General features: G+C 45.3%; 1 long non-coding RNA gene across 1 annotated transcript; it reads left to right on the forward strand.

The window, feature by feature from the left end:
* The first annotated feature begins 10,517 nt into the window (after nucleotides 1-10,517).
* On the forward strand, nucleotides 10,518-12,052 carry LOC120242393. Its single transcript, XR_005531062.1, has 2 exons — nucleotides 10,518-11,001; nucleotides 11,781-12,052. It is a non-coding gene; the product is annotated as an uncharacterized LOC120242393 (long non-coding RNA).
* Nucleotides 12,053-15,375: the final 3,323 nt, after the last annotated feature.

Raw genomic sequence — 15,375 nt, forward strand, 5'->3', positions numbered from 1 at the left:
CCTGTGCTCTATCCTTCTAAAAATAATAATTAAAAAAAACACCATGACCTACAATAAAGGTGAAGCATGTGTCCTTGGCTTGTCTGCAGAAAGAAGCCAAAAAGCAGACAAAGGTAGGTTCAGTAGTCAGTGCTTTCGTATTCTGCGTTATTTGGGGGAAGAACAACAACAACAAAAAACGACTTCACAGGCTCAGGTGACCTAAGATTCTGAAAGCTCATTTACAAGTTTTACCTACAGACCTTTTTATCTATTTAATCTACTTGTTCCTAGCAGTTACCCATGAAAACCTCATGAGACAGACAAAATCATTCACCCTTTTTTAAAAAAAAGTTTATTCATTTTTGAGAGAGAGAGTGTGAGTGGGGGAGGGTCAGAGAGGGAGGGAGGGAGAGAATCCCAAGGAGGCTCTCCATTGTGTCAGTGCTGAGCCTGACGCGGGTCTGGATCCCATGATCCAGAGATCAGATGCCCAGCTGAGGGAGCCAGCCAGACACGCCATCACCCATCCTTTTAGATCATTTTGCTGACAGACTGAAACAGATAGAATATGAAATTAATGGGCGCCTGGGTGACTTAGTCGGTTAAGTGTCCGACTTCAGCTCAGGTCATGATCTTATGGTTCATGGGTTCGAGCCCCATGTCGGGCTCTGTGCTGACTGCCAGCTTGGAGCCTGAAGCCTGTTTCAGATTCTGTATCTCCCTCTCTTTTTGACCCTCCCCTGCTCGCTCTCTCATGCTCTCTCTCTCTCTCAGAAATAAAAACATTAAAAAAAAAAGAATATGAAATTAACTAGTAAATCCAGGTAGAGTAAAAGTTGATTATCTATCTGATATTGATAACTCCAAAAGACAGTTCTTTCTTTTCTTTTTTCTTTATTTTTGAGAGAGACAAGAGTGTGAGCAGGGGAGGGGCAGAGAGAGAGGGAGACACAGAATCTGAAGCAGGCTCCAGGCTCTGAGCTGTCAGCACAGAACCTGACACGGGGCTTGAACCCACCAGCCATGAGATCATGACCCGAGCCAAGGTCAGCCGCCTAACCGACTGAACCACCCAGGTGCCCCTCCAAAAGACATTTCTATTTTAACTAACCAAAGATTATCCCAGATCACGTGAACTTGAGAAACATCGGGGCCAGTCTCCATCTTTCTGAGTCCCAGGATGCCCAGCCCTTCCAGAGCGCCTGTCTTTTAGCCAGTTAAATAGGGCTCTTGCCTGCTCCTGGTGCAGGCTTCCAGGGACCCAAAGCCTCTGCGTCCTTCGCCCAGGGTTGTAAGGGGAGGCGGGGGCACGATCCAGGCAGCCAGGGTGGAGGTGCAGACAGAGCAACAAACAGGCCAGACCACCAGGCGGGATGCGGATTTCCTTCGCTCTCCCAGGCTCTCATCTGTTAGCTCACTCCCGTTCCAGCAGACTGGGGGCGTCCGAGGCTCTAAATGGCCGGGGGGGGGGTCTTCTGTTAGTTGGGGACGTGTACCCCCAACTGTAATCGAGCGTTCAGTTCCTCAGAGTGTGTACCGGAGGCCCTGTGAGTCCCCGAGCATGTGTCTGTCATGCTGCCTGCCCAGACTGTGCGACACGACTCTGGTGTCACCGCCAGGAAGTGTGCCGCAGACCCCGCGTGACCTACCCCGGTAGGAACCCTTCTGAGTGAAAGCACGCAGAGTGGCCCCCAGATTTCAGATGACGGCGAGTGCCAGGCAGCAGTCACAACAAGCACCCAGATGGGACAGTCCCTTCTAAGGACCCCGCCCCTGGCCCCAGCAGAAACCAGGACCCCAGAGGGCAGGACGTCAGAAGGGCTGCAGTCCCCCCGTGGGCCACCAGTTTCCCAAGTGGACTAACGTGGTTTTGCTCCTTGGTGACTCACAGATAGAAAATACATCAGGGGAGTGACCACACGAAGGCAATGTCACTGGCAGCTGATACGGATTCGGGATCACAGGGAATGACTCCCAGAGCCCTGAGGCCCCGGGGGGAGGGGGGATGGGCCCCTCTGGCTTGGGGCTGGGACGCATATTTCCGTGGGGAAGCCTTGTCCCGTGTGGGGCAGGCAGGGGGTGCTGGGGGTGCCCCCTCGGGCAGCAGGCCTGTCCCGGGGTGTGTGTCATGTAAACGAGGCTGTGCTGCTCCCCCGCGGAGACTTCAGTGTGACACTGAGGTAAAGGTAATTGCTGGTCACTCCAGGTCCTTCTGTGCAGGTGTGAGTCGGGGGTCTGGCTCACACCGGCCTGCGACAAGTCACTGTCACCCGAGGGGTGGTTTGGGGTTTCATTTGCCTCAGTGAAGAGAGAAGCCAGAAGAACTTCAGGGACATGTGGGACAAAGGTCAGTGAGCACAAGCGGGTGGACAGTAGAGGTCAGGGCCTGGGGTCCAGCTGGGGACAGTGTTTGTTTGCAAAGGCATATTTTAGCCTAAGAGAGAGTCTCTTGGTCCTTTGTATCTGAAAGCACAAACGTGAGGTAAACAGGAATGTTTCCGGGCTCCGGGGGCTCTGTCGCTTCAGTGTCCGACTCTTGATTTCGGCTCAGGTCTTGCGGTTCTGGAGTTCGAGCCCTGCTTTGGGCTCTGTGCTGACAGTGTGGAGCCTGCTTGGGCTCCTCTCTCTGCCCCTTCCCTGCGCGCGCTCTCTCTTTCTCTAAATAAAAAAACAAACCCATAATGTTTCAAAAAGACTCATAAGAACTTGGATCCTCCTCCTGAGTTCATTCCAAACCATGTTACTCGTGCTCTGCTGGAATTGGTTTCCCAGCAGGTCCAGTAACGCCCACGCAGTTCCGGTCCCTGGTCCTACGGTCACCAGAATCCTGTCCGTCAAGTCCTTTCCATGAAACTCCTTGAAAATGAAGCACTTTTGCAGAAGCATCAGAACAACAGCCGTAAATGACAAAAGACCACAATATGGCTGCGGTTCTGACGGGAGGCTTCATGATCTGGTTGTGAGTTTGAGCCCCGTGTTGGGCTTTGCACTGATAGCACAGAGCCTGCTTGGGATTCTGTCCCTCCCTCTCTCTGCCCCCTCTGCTCTCTCTGTCTCTCTCAAAATAAACTTAAAAAAAGAAAAGCACATATTTGGTAATCAGATGTTTGCCGGGCCACTCAGATACATTTTATCTTTTTAATTGACTCGTATTCTGGGAAAGGCCCCCAACTTGGATTTTTCTAGGTAGTTTAGGGAGGGACAAAAGTTTCTCTTGAACCCACAGGGTTTCGATCGCCTTCAGCTCAAAACAGTCCTTGTGCGCAAGTGGCATGTTTTAGAGAGAACTGGATCTGAACCCCTTCAGGAGTAAACCATATGGGGTAAATCTGGGCTGGCCAGCTAGGGGCCCTGAGCTCCCAGGATGTCATCTGGCCTCATCTCTGTTACCTTGGAGATGGGAGAGCTAATGGCAGGAGCCTACGCATCTCAACTTCCGTTGTCAGAGTCCATTCATTGCCACCCAGTGTTAACCTGGCACATTAGGCTACTGCGGGGGGGGGGGGGGGGCTAATGACCCCAGGATTAAGGGTATTTCTTTTTTTTTTTTTAATGTTTATTTCTGAGAGAGAGAGAGAGACCGTGTGAGCAGGGGAGAAGCAGAGAGACAGACAGACTCTGAAGCAGCTCCAGGCTGAGCCGTCACCGCGCTGCCCTAGTGCCGTCGGGCACCCCCCACGGATGAGGAGAAGCACAACCCAGTCCATCCTGTCTGCTGTGCCACCTCTGATTTTGTTAGGTTGGCATTTGCTAGGGGGGCGCGGGGCCCTAGGGTTTCTAACACACGGCCCCGGTTCAGCAAAAAATCCAAGGGGGCCGGGAATAGAATTGGTAACGCGCAGCTTCAGAAGAGGTGCGTGGCTGCCGGGGGGGGTGGGCAGCGTGTCCTGTACAGAGAAGCGAGTTGGGTCCTGTTCCGTGACACATTCTGACCGCCTCTGCCTCCTGCCGTGTTGCGTGACCCCTTCACACCTCATGTTCCCATCGATGCGGTGTCCCGCGTCCCGCTCCCTCCCGCGTCCGGGGCCCCACGCCTTTGCTCATACCTCCTCTGCTACTTTGTTTGGCATTAATATTTTACAGGAAAGCATTTCAATGGGCTTATTTACATTTCCCAGTGTTTTTTGTTTTTTTAAAAATGGCCTGCTTTAGGATTGCCACATACACCTCATCAGAGCAGCGTCAGATCTGTGACAGCTTAGTTCCCGGGAGGCACAGAGCGGCGGCGCGGCGCAGCGCACACCTGCTCATCCTGAAGCACCCGCACCCCTTCGCGTCCGTCTTGCTCCTCCCCCTCCTGTGTGCCGTTGTCGGGAAATAGATTACAAATGTGTTACATCGTATGTTATACACCCAACAATACATTATAAACATTATTTTACACCATTGCCTTTCAAGTCAGTTAAGAAAATGAAGGCTAGGGGCGCCTGGGTGGCTTAGTCGGTTAAGCGTCCGACTTTCGCTTAGGTCATGATCTCGCGGTTCGTGGGTTCGAGCCCCGCGTCGGGCTCTGTGCTGACTGCCAGCTCGGAGCCTGGAGCCTGTTTCAGTCTGTGACTCCCTCTCTCTCTGACCCTCCCCTGCTCACGCTGTCTCTCTCTCCTAGAAATAAATAAAACATTAAAAAAAAAATTTAAAAAAAAGAAAATGAAGGCGAAAATATCCATTTATGTCATTACCTTTACCATTGTTCTTTACTAAAAAAAATTTTTTTTAATGTTTATTTTTGAGAAAGTAAGGGTGGGGGAGATGAGAGGGAGGGAGACACAGAATCTGAAACAGGCTCCAGGTTCTGAGCTGTCGGACGTGGGGCTCAAACTCACGAACCGTGAGATCATGACCTGAGCCAAAGTCGGACGCTTAACCGACTGAGCCACCCGGGCGCCCCTTCTCCCATTCTAAAGGTTGCCTTTTAATTTCGTTGATTGTTTTCTTTGCTGTGCAGAAGCCTTTTATCTTGATGACGTCACAATAGCTTGTTTTTGCTTTTGTTTCCCTTGCCTCAGGAGACCTATTGATGCTATGGCCAGTGTCAAAGAGGTTACTACCTGTCTTCTCTAGGATTTTGATAAGTTTCCTGTCTCACATTTAGGTCTTTCATCCATTTTGAATTTAACTCTGTGTATGGTGAAAGAAAGTGGCCCAGTTTCATTCTTCTTCATGTTGCTGTCCAGTTTTCCCAATACCATTTGTTGAAGAGACTTTTTCCCACTGGATAGTCTTTCCTGCTTTACCAAAGATGAGTTGGCCATACCGTTGTGAGTCCATTCCTGGGTTTTCTATTCTATTCCACTGATCTGTGTGTCTTTTTGGTGCCACTACCATTCTGTCTTAATCACTACAGCTTTGTAATATAACTTAAAGTCCGGAATTGTGATGCCTTCAGTTTTGCTTTCCGTTTTCAAGATTGCTTTGGCTATTCGGGGTCTTTTGTGTTTCCATACAAATTTTAGGATTGTTTGTTCTAACTGTGTAAATAATGCTGGTGGTCATTTGATAGGGATTGCATTTAAATGTGTAGATTGCTTTGGTTAGCACAGATATTTTAACAAGGTTTTTTTTCCAATCCATGAACATTGGAGTGTTTTTCCATTTTTTTGTGTCCTCTTCAGTTTCTTTTGTAAGTGTTTTATAGTTATCAGAATACAAGTCTTTGGTAGGTTTATTCCTACCTATCTTATCTATCTTATCTATAGGTACCTATAAGATACCTATCTTAGTGAGTTTGGTCTAATTATGAATGAGAATTATTCCTTAATTTCTCCTTCTGCTGCTCATTATTGGTGTATAAAAATGCAATACACTTATGTATGTTGATTTTGTATTCTGAGACTTTACCTAATTCATGTATCAGTTCTAGTAACTTTTTGGTGGAGTCTTTTGAGTTTTCTACATAGAGTATCATGTCATCTGCAAATAGTGCTAGTGTGACATCTTCCTTGCCAATTTGGATGCCTTTTATTTTGTTTTGTTGTCTGTTTGCTGTGGCTGAGACTTCTAGTACTATGTTAAGTAACAGTGGTGAGAGTGGACATCTCTGTCTTCTTCCTGACCATAGAGGAAAAGCTCTCAGTTTTTCCCCATTGAGGACGATGTTAGCAGTGCGTTTATCATATATAACCTTTATGATGTTGAGTTATGTTCCCTCTATCCCTACTCTGTTGTAGGTTTTTATCATGAATGGATGTACTTTATCAAATACTTTTTCTGCATCTATTGAGATGATCATATAGTTCTTATCCTTTCTTTTATTAATGTGATGTATCATGTTGATTGATATGTGAATATTGAACCACGCTTGCAGCCTAGAAATAAATCCTACTTGATCATGGTGAATGATTCTTTTAATGTACTGTTGGACTCAACTTGTCAGTATTTTGTTGAGAATTTTTGCATCTCTGTTCCTCAGGGATACTGTCCTGTAGTTCTCTTTTTTGGTGGAATCTTTGGTTTTGGAATCAGGTTAATGCTGGCCTCATTGAAGGAGTTTGGAAGTTTTCCTTCCATTTCTATGTTTTGGAACAGTTTGAGAAGAACAGGTATTCACTCTTTCAATGTTTGGTAGAAATCCTCTGTGAAGCCATTTGGTCTTGGACTTTTGTTTGTTGGGGGATTTTTTGTTACTGATCCCGTTTCTTTGCTGGTGATCAGTCTGTTCAAGTTTTCTATTCCTCTTTTGGTTTTGGTAGTTTATATGCATCTAGCATGCTTTTACATGCTGTTATCCATTGCTTCCAGATTGTCTGATTTGATGGCATATAATTTGTCATAATATTATAGTTTTTATTTCTGAAGCATTGGTTGTTATTTCTCCTCTCTTATTTGTGATTATATTCATTTGGATCCTTTCTCTTTTCTTTTTGAGAAGTCTGGCTGCAGGTTTATTAATTTTATTAGTGTTTTCAAAGTACTGTCGTTCCTTGTTTCATTGATCCGTTCTACTGTTTTTTTTGTTTGAGTTTCTATATCATTTATTTCTGCTGTAATCTTTACTGTTTCCCTTCTGCTGGCTTTTGGCTTTGTTCTTCTTTTGGCTCCTTTAGGTGTAGGGTTAGGTTGTGTATTTGAGATTTTTGTTGGTTCTTGAGGTAGGCCTGTATTGCAATATACTTCCCTCTTTGGACCACTTTTGCTGCATCCCAAAGGTTTTGGAGCATAGTGTTTTCATTTCCATTTGTTTCCATGTACTTCTTAAAATTTCTTCTTTAATTTCCTGATTAATCCTCTCATTCTTTAGTAGGGTGTTCTTTAACGTTCAGGAATTTGTGGCTAATTTTTTTGTTGTGGCTGATTTCAAGTTTTATAGTGTTGTGGTCTGAAATTACACATGGTATAATCTCAATCTTTTGTACTTGCTGAGGCCTGATTTGTGACCTACTATATGATGTATTCTGGGGAATGTCGCATGTGCACTGGAAAAGAATATGTATTCTGCTGCTTTACGATGAACTATTCTGAATATATGTTAAGTACATCCCATCCATTGTGTCTTTCAAAGCCTTTGTTTCTTTGTTGATTTTCTGCTTAGGTGGTCTGTCCACTGATGTCAGTGGGGACTTAAAGTGTCCACTATTATTATCAATGAGTTTCTTTATGGTTATTAATTGATTTATATATTTGGGTGTCACAAGTTGGAAGCATAAATATTTACAATTGTTAGCTCTTTTTGAAGGATAGACTCTTTAATTATGATGTAATGCCTTTCTTCGTCTCTTGTTATAGTCTTTGGTTTAAAATCTAATTTGTTTGGGGCACCTGGATGGCTTAGTAGGTTAGGGGTCTGACTTTGGCTCAGGTCATGATCTCACAGTTTGTGGGTTTGAGCCCCCTCATTGGGCTTTGTGCTGACAGCTTGGAGCCGAGTGCCTACTTCAGATTCTGTGTGTATGTGTCTCACTCTCCCCCTCCCCAGCTTGTATTCTGTCTCAAAAAAAAAAAAAACAACAACAACATAAAACAGAAAATAAAATCTAGTTTGTCTGATGTAAGTATGACTACTCTGGCTTTCTTTTGATGTCTATTTGTATGATAGATGGTTCTCCATCCCCTTACTTTCAATCTGCAGATGTCTTTAGGTCTCAAATGAGTCTTTTAAAATAAGGCAGTATATAGATGGGTCTTTAATTTTTTTTTTTTTTTTTTTTTTAGGGGCGCCTGGGTGGCTTAGTCGGTTAAGCGTCCGACTTTCACTTAGGTCATGATCTCACGGTTCGTGGGTTCGAGCCCCGCGTCGAGCTCTGTGCTGACTGCCAGCTCAGAGCCTGGAGCCTGTTTCAGTCTGTGACTCCCTCTCTCTCTGACCCTCCCCTGCTCACGCTCTCTCTCTCCAGAAATAAATTAAAAAAAACTTAAAAAAAAAAATTAAAAAACAAATTTTTTTTAGATTTTTGAGAGACAGTGCAAGTGTAGGAGGGGCAGAGAGAGAGGGAGACACAGAATTTGAAGCAGGCTCCAGGCTCTGAACTGTTGGCATAGAGCCTGACACAGGGCTCAAACTCACTGATCATGATATCATGAACTGAACTGAAGTCAGATACTTAACTGACTGAGCCACCTAGGTACCCCTAGATGGGTCTTGTTTTCTTATCCATTCTGATACTCTTTTGACTGGAACATTTACATTCTATTTACATTCAGAGTAATGTATCATTATTTTGGGAGATTTTCTCTGTTTCTTTCTAGTCTTTGTCACTTTTGGTCTTTCTTTCCCAAAGGACTCACTTTTAATATTTCTTGCAGGGCTGATTTAGTGGTCAGTAATCCTTTAGTTTTTGTATGGGAAACTCTATTTCTCCTTCTATTCTGAATAATCTTGCTAGACAGAATATTCTTAGCTGCAGATTTTCCCCAGTCAGCACACTGACTATATCATGCTACTCTCTTCTAGTCTGCCAAGTTTCTGTGGGGAGATTTGCTGCTAACCTTATTTGTCTTTCCTTGTAAGTTAGCAACTTTCTTTGTCTTGGTGCATTTAGAATTTTTCTTTATATTTTGCAAGTTTAGCTACACTATGTCTTGATTTTGATGGGAGTTCTTTGTGCCTCCTGGATTTGGATGTCTGTTTCCTTCCCCAGCTTAGGGAAGTTTTCAGCTATTATTTCCTCAAATAAACTTTCTGCCCCCCTTTCTTCTTCTGGGACTCCTATGATATAAATGTTATTACGTTGGATGGAGTTTAGTGAGTTCCCTAAGTCTACTCTCAAGATCTACCATTATTCTTTCTCTATTTTGTTCAGCTTCATTTCCCTCCATATTTTTATCTTCTATATCACTTATTCATTCCTGTACTGCTTCCATCCTTATGTTCATTATATCCACACAGTTACAAATCTCAGTTACAGCTGAGATCCTGAGTAGAATCTCAAGTCCTTATGATGGTTGCTTTAAATTCAGCATCAGTCATATTATTTATATCTCCTTCAGTTAGATCCCTGGCCATGACCTCTTTTTGTTCTTTCTTTTGGGATGAATTCCTCTATCTTAGCATTTTATCTAGGTCTCTGTCTTCTTCTGTGTTAGGAAAACCTGTTTCCTGCTCATTGGCCAGCAGTACCTGCAGAGCACAAGGAGGCAGGACGTCGTGTAAGCAGGTTAGGTAGCCAGTGCTAATGCCGTGCTGTTTACTGAAATTGGTTTATGTTGAGGAATGGGGTAGGGAAATGGCACCAGCCAGTTCTTTTGCCCCTGAGAGGAGGGTCCATATTAGCTGCTCTCAGGGAAGCCCTCCCAGAAGAGTGAAAAATTTCCCCTCAGACGTCCTAGGTTTTTTTTTTTTTTTAAATCGCTGTTCTCACACTGTGTGTGGGTTGCTTGTCTGCTTGGAGTAGCACAGTGCTTTTTGGGCTCTGTCACAGCCAAGCTGGCTGATATATACTTGTTTTCTTTAAAAATTTTTTTAAATATTGGGGCGCCTGGGTGGCTTAGTCGGTTAAGCGTCCGACTTTTGCTTAGGTCATGATCTCACGGTTTGTGGGTTCGAGCCCTGCGTCGGGCTCTGTGCTGACTGCCAGCTCAGAGCCTGGAGCCTGCTTCGGATTCTGTATCTCCCTGTATCTCTGATCCTCCCCTGATCACACTGTCTCTCTCTCTCTCTCTCTCTCAGAAATAAAAACATTTTAAAAAAATGATTCTAGGAAGACCCCATACAGAACAATCAGTAATGAACACTGAACATGCTGAGGTCGCTTCCAGGGCATGTAATGAGCTCTAAGACAATCCACAGAGGGTAGAGAAACTTCCTGTGCACTAAAATGGAGTTAGGGGCACCTGGGTGGCTCAGTTAAGTGTCTGACTTCAGCTCAGGTCAGGATCTCACGGTTAGTGGGTTCGAGCCCTGCATCCGCCTCTGTGCTGACAGCTCAGAGCCTGGACCTTTTTCAGATTCTGTGTCTCCCTCTCTCTCTCTGACCCTCCCCTGCTCACTTGCTCTCTCTCTTTCTCTCAGAAATAAGTAAAAAAATATTTAAAATTAAAAAAAATAATAAAATGGAGTTAGTAATTTATTTATAATACTTATTAGTTGCTAATACCAAATCACTAATAAACAGAACATTGACAATGTACTTTGGACTTTGAACAGAAATCCTGTGACAGACAGATTCCAGGAAAGCAATGAAGGAATCAACACAGAGACACCTGCAGCCACTTTTCCCACCTTGATTCCTGCAAGAATATTTCTACTGGAGTAAAACTCTATGAACGCACCAAGTGTGGAAACGGCTTCCTGCATCTTTCTTCCCTTAAGAGGCATGTCCGATCTCACTGTGGACAAAAGCCTTATCTGTGTCAGGAATGCTGGCAGGCCTGCATTTGTCCCACGTGCCTGAGAACTCACACTCGAGAGAAACCCTATGGATGTAAATTATGTAGTAAAACTTTTCCTTTTTTCTACTCCCTCACTCAGCGTATCAGGATTCACACTACAGAGAAAAACTATGAACGCAAAGCATTGTGGGAAAACCTTCCATGAATTCTCCAGCCGCTGTAGACATGTGAGAACTCACACTGGGGAGAAGCCGTGTAAGTGCAAGTAATGTGGGAACCCCCTCAGTTATCCCTCGATCTTTCAGAGACGCACAATCGCACACACTAGAGAGAAGCCCTATGAATGCAAAGTACACGGGGAAGCCTTCTACCGTCCTTGCTCCCTCACTCAACAAGTGAAGATACACACTTCAAGGAAATCCTATGATTCAAGCAGTGCAGGTGAGCCTTCAGTCCGTTGTCAAGCTTTCCTGGGCACATGCGAATGCACACCAGAGAAAAGCCATATAAATGTAAGGAACGTGGGAAAGTCTTTATTTATCCCTCAGTCTTTCAAAGGCACGTGATAACACATACTGGAGAGAAGCCCTATGAATGTAAGTCATGTGGGAAAACTGTCTGGCATCCCTACTCCCTCTCTCAACACATAAAGCGTCACTCAGGAGAGAAAGCCTATAAATGCAAGCGGTGCAGCACGGCCAGTCTTACTAGACACGTAAGAACTCACTGGGGAGAAGCCATATAAGTGTACAGAATGTGGGAAAGCCTTCAGTTCTCCCTCAACCTTCCGAAGGCACATGATAACGCACACCGGGGAGAAGCCCTTTATGTGTAAACAGTGTGGGACAACCTTCAGTTACCCCCAGTCTCTTCAACGACACAAGAAGACTCACACTGGAGAGAAGCCCTGTGGGCGTCAGGAGTGTGGGAAGGCTTTCAGTTGGCCCCAAACCTTCTGCATACGTGTGAGAGTGCACACTGGGGAGAAGCTCTTTAACTGTAGGCAATCGTTCGGTTCCCCCAAGACCTTCCAGGGGCACGTGAGAACCCACGCCGGAGAGAAACCTCACCAGTGCAAACTGTGGGAAAGCCTTCAGCTGGCCCTCAACCTTTCTGAACCATGTGAGGATGCACTCTGGGTAGTAGCTCCAGGAAGGCACGGTCTGTGTGAAACATTTCAGTTAAGTCGTACTTTCTAGAGAGGAATTCCATGTTTCTAAGTCATGTTGGAAAACCTTGTACTAATTTATGTATAATGCCCCAGAAAATTCATGCCAAGGCAAAAATATAGAAGATATAAATATGGTATTGTGTTTGTCATTGCCTCATTTAAAAAATGGACTCCTAGGTGCCTGGGGGCACCTGGGTGGCCTAGTTGGTTGAGTGCCTAACTTTTTTTTTTTTTTAACTAAGTTTATTATTTATCTTGAGAGAGAGCACAAGCAGGGGAGGGGTAGAGAGAATTCCAAGCGGGCTCCAAGCTGCCAGCACAGAGCCTGACACGGGGCTCAAACTCACGAACTGGGAGATCATGACCTGAGCTGAAGTCGGACACAAACCTACTGAGCCTCCCAGGCGCCCCGAGTGTCTCTTGACTTCAGCTCAGGTCATGATCTCACAGATCATGGGTTCAAGCCCTGTGCTGGGCTCTGTGTTGGCAGCATGGAGCCTGCTTGGGATTCTGTTTCTGTTTCTCTCTGCCCCTCCTCTGCTCTCGCAAAATACATTTTTATAAATGGGCCCCTAAATAGTGAATGTCAAGTTCTTTCAGAATTCTTTCACAAATGTTCACGTGAGAAATAATTCTCCGAATCTTCCTTCAGGCAGAGCGCATAGGTTTGAATAGCATCCCCTGCTTCTCAATTTTCCAGTTTTTCTTCCTTTGTAGTGTATCTGAGCCACAGTAACCTCACGTGTGCTTGTAATGCTACCGAAAGTCTAACTGCTGTACTGAGCGTCAGTGCCTGACAGTACATCCACTTCCAAGCTCCATCGGGAGTCAGCCTTGCTGGTTGTGTAATCCAGCTGCCGTCAGAACAAGGAGATAGGGAACCACCCCCTGTCCTTGCCCCCAGCGTACGAAGAACACCAGGTCTGCATTCTCCCCTCACTCACAACCTTGTTTTGTGGCCCCAGGTGTGCTACGTAGTCTCCAGGACTTGGGATAAACCCTGTTCCCGTGAGTTCCCTGGTGGCTGTTGGTAAGGTGCACCTTACGGTCCTGAGAAGAACAGTCCGGTCACAACACTGGGTCTGGGTGGGGCAGGTCTGGGGGGCTCACGGCAAGTAGTACAGCCCAGGGGGTGCCCCTAGGCTTTCCTAGCCAATAACATCGCTACCAACAGGCTGAGACGAACAGAACCAGTTTTTCTGTATCATCAGAATAACAGAACTTTAGTAATTTTGCAGTTTTCTTACTGTTCATGGCACGTGGTGGATATCACTAATGTAGTTTTTTTTCTTCCTAAAATAGTCTGTTTAAAAAAAACAAGTCTCGGGGCGCCTGGGTGGCTTAGTCGGTTAAGCATCCGACTTTCGCTTAGGTCATGATCTCGCGGTTCGTGGGTTCGAGCCCCGCATCGGGCTCTGTGCTGACTGCCAGCTCAGAGCCTGGAGCCTGTTTCGGTCTGTGACTCCCTCTCTCTCTGACCCTCCCCTGCTCACACTGTCTCTCTCTCTCTCTCTCCTAGAAATAAATAAAAAATATTAAAAAAAAAAGTTTAAAAAAAAGAAAAACCAAGTCTGATGCAAAATTTTATAAGTATGCAAAACTCTACAAAGAGCGATCTTTATCTCCTGCAGTCTGCTCTTTTCCTTGCTTCTCCACATGAACTGAACAGCAAGCTCTGAATGAAGAATAGAGACCTTTGGGGCGCCTGGGTGGCTCAGTCAGTTCAGCATCCGACTTCGGCTCAGGTCATGACCCCACAATTCTAGGGTTCAAGGGTTTGAGAACCCCACTGGGCTCTGTGCTGACAGCTCGGGGCCTGGAGCCTGCTTCTGATTCTATATCTCCCTCTCTGTCTGTCTCTCTCTCTCTCTGCCCCTCCCGCACTCGTTCTGTCTCTCAAAATAAAGACACAGAAAGAATAGAGACCTTTGACATAATGAAATGTACAGATGAGCTGGGGGATGGTTATACTGGATTTTATTATGGAAATGTGGGTAAGGCTGGGAGTATTTCCCTAAATGTCTTCCCTGTAGACTTCTAGGTTCAAATTCATGAACTGTCAGATACGCATGAGACCTGGAAAGCAACACGGACTTCCAGCTACTCGGGATTCCTGTCCCTTTTAATCAAGAGGACCCTCAAAACAGATAGCATGCACTTGACATTCATTTTCAGACTTAAGATGCCAGCATCTCCATGTGCTCCCCCAACACAGGTACAAAGAAATGTTTTTACTTTTCACTCGGGATATATTTAAAAATCCCATTGCAGGGGCACCTGGGTGGCTTAGTCGGTTAAGCGTCCGACTTTTGCTTAGGTCATGATCTCGCGGTTCGTGGGTTCGGGCCCCGCGTCGGGCTCTGTGCTGACTGCCAGCTCAGAGCCTGGAGCCTGTTTCAGTCTGTGACTCCCTCTCTCTCTGACCCTCCCCTGCTCACGCTGTCTCTCTCTCTCTCCTAGAAATAAATAAAACATTTAAAAAAAAAATGAAAAAAAAATCCCATTGCAAATATGGACTGTGAAATGAACTAATTGCCAAGTTAGGCAACATTTAATCTATCAGTGTTACTAGGTTTGTACAAATTCAAGGACTTTTCTTTCTGGGATTTTTTTTTTTTTTTTAAGTTTTTATCTATTTTGAGAGCAAGCGTGCACACGCAAGTCGGGGAGGGACACACACACAGAGGGAGAGAGACTCCCAAGGAGGCCCTGCACTATCAGTGTGGAGCCTGATGCAGGGCTCAAACCCACAAATCTTGAGATCATGACCCAAGTTGGAACCAAGAATTGGACACTTAACCGCCTGAGCCACCCAGGCTCCCCTTGATGCTATTTTCTGAGCAGCTCTCATATACCCAGCATTTTATCCTCAAAATGTATACAATTAGGGTTAAAGCTAATCAGGGCATCCTAAGCTCTGGATGTAGAGGCATGAAACAAACAAGTGTTTACACTCCTGGTCTTATATTTTTGTGAGGAGAGAGAGATCATTAACATGGCAACGGTTTGGTTTATAAGGGAATAGGGACCTTTTGGGAAAGTGAACTACGACAAGCTGGATAATAGGAAATGCACTATAGGAAATGATGTGCATTTTTTTCTATGGACAGTAACAGTTGCAGGGAGGGGCTCATCATTAATTCACTATTTATTCATTACGTTTGTATGAATTAAGTGTTTCAGGAACTGCTCGGAAGTATTTGTAAATTCTGGGGAGGAATACTTACACAGCTGTGCATTCATGGAGTTTACAGTAATGGCGTCCCATCAAAATAAAAGCAGGGGCCTACTTCAAGCACCTTGACAGTTACAAGTTCTAGGCCATATGAGGTGCACTCAGGACTTTGGAAATGACTATTCTGGATCAGGGTCTTTCCAGTGATTTGCACCACAGGGTGTAGGTGTTTGAACTCAAAGCATTGCAGGTTGCAGGTTGCATTTGCCAAAGCCCTTGCCTC

Source organism: Hyaena hyaena, unplaced genomic scaffold (genome assembly GCF_003009895.1).
Source record: "Hyaena hyaena isolate Hyena2069 unplaced genomic scaffold, ASM300989v1 scaffold_302, whole genome shotgun sequence".
In the NCBI taxonomy this organism is placed as follows: Eukaryota; Metazoa; Chordata; class Mammalia; order Carnivora; family Hyaenidae; genus Hyaena; species Hyaena hyaena.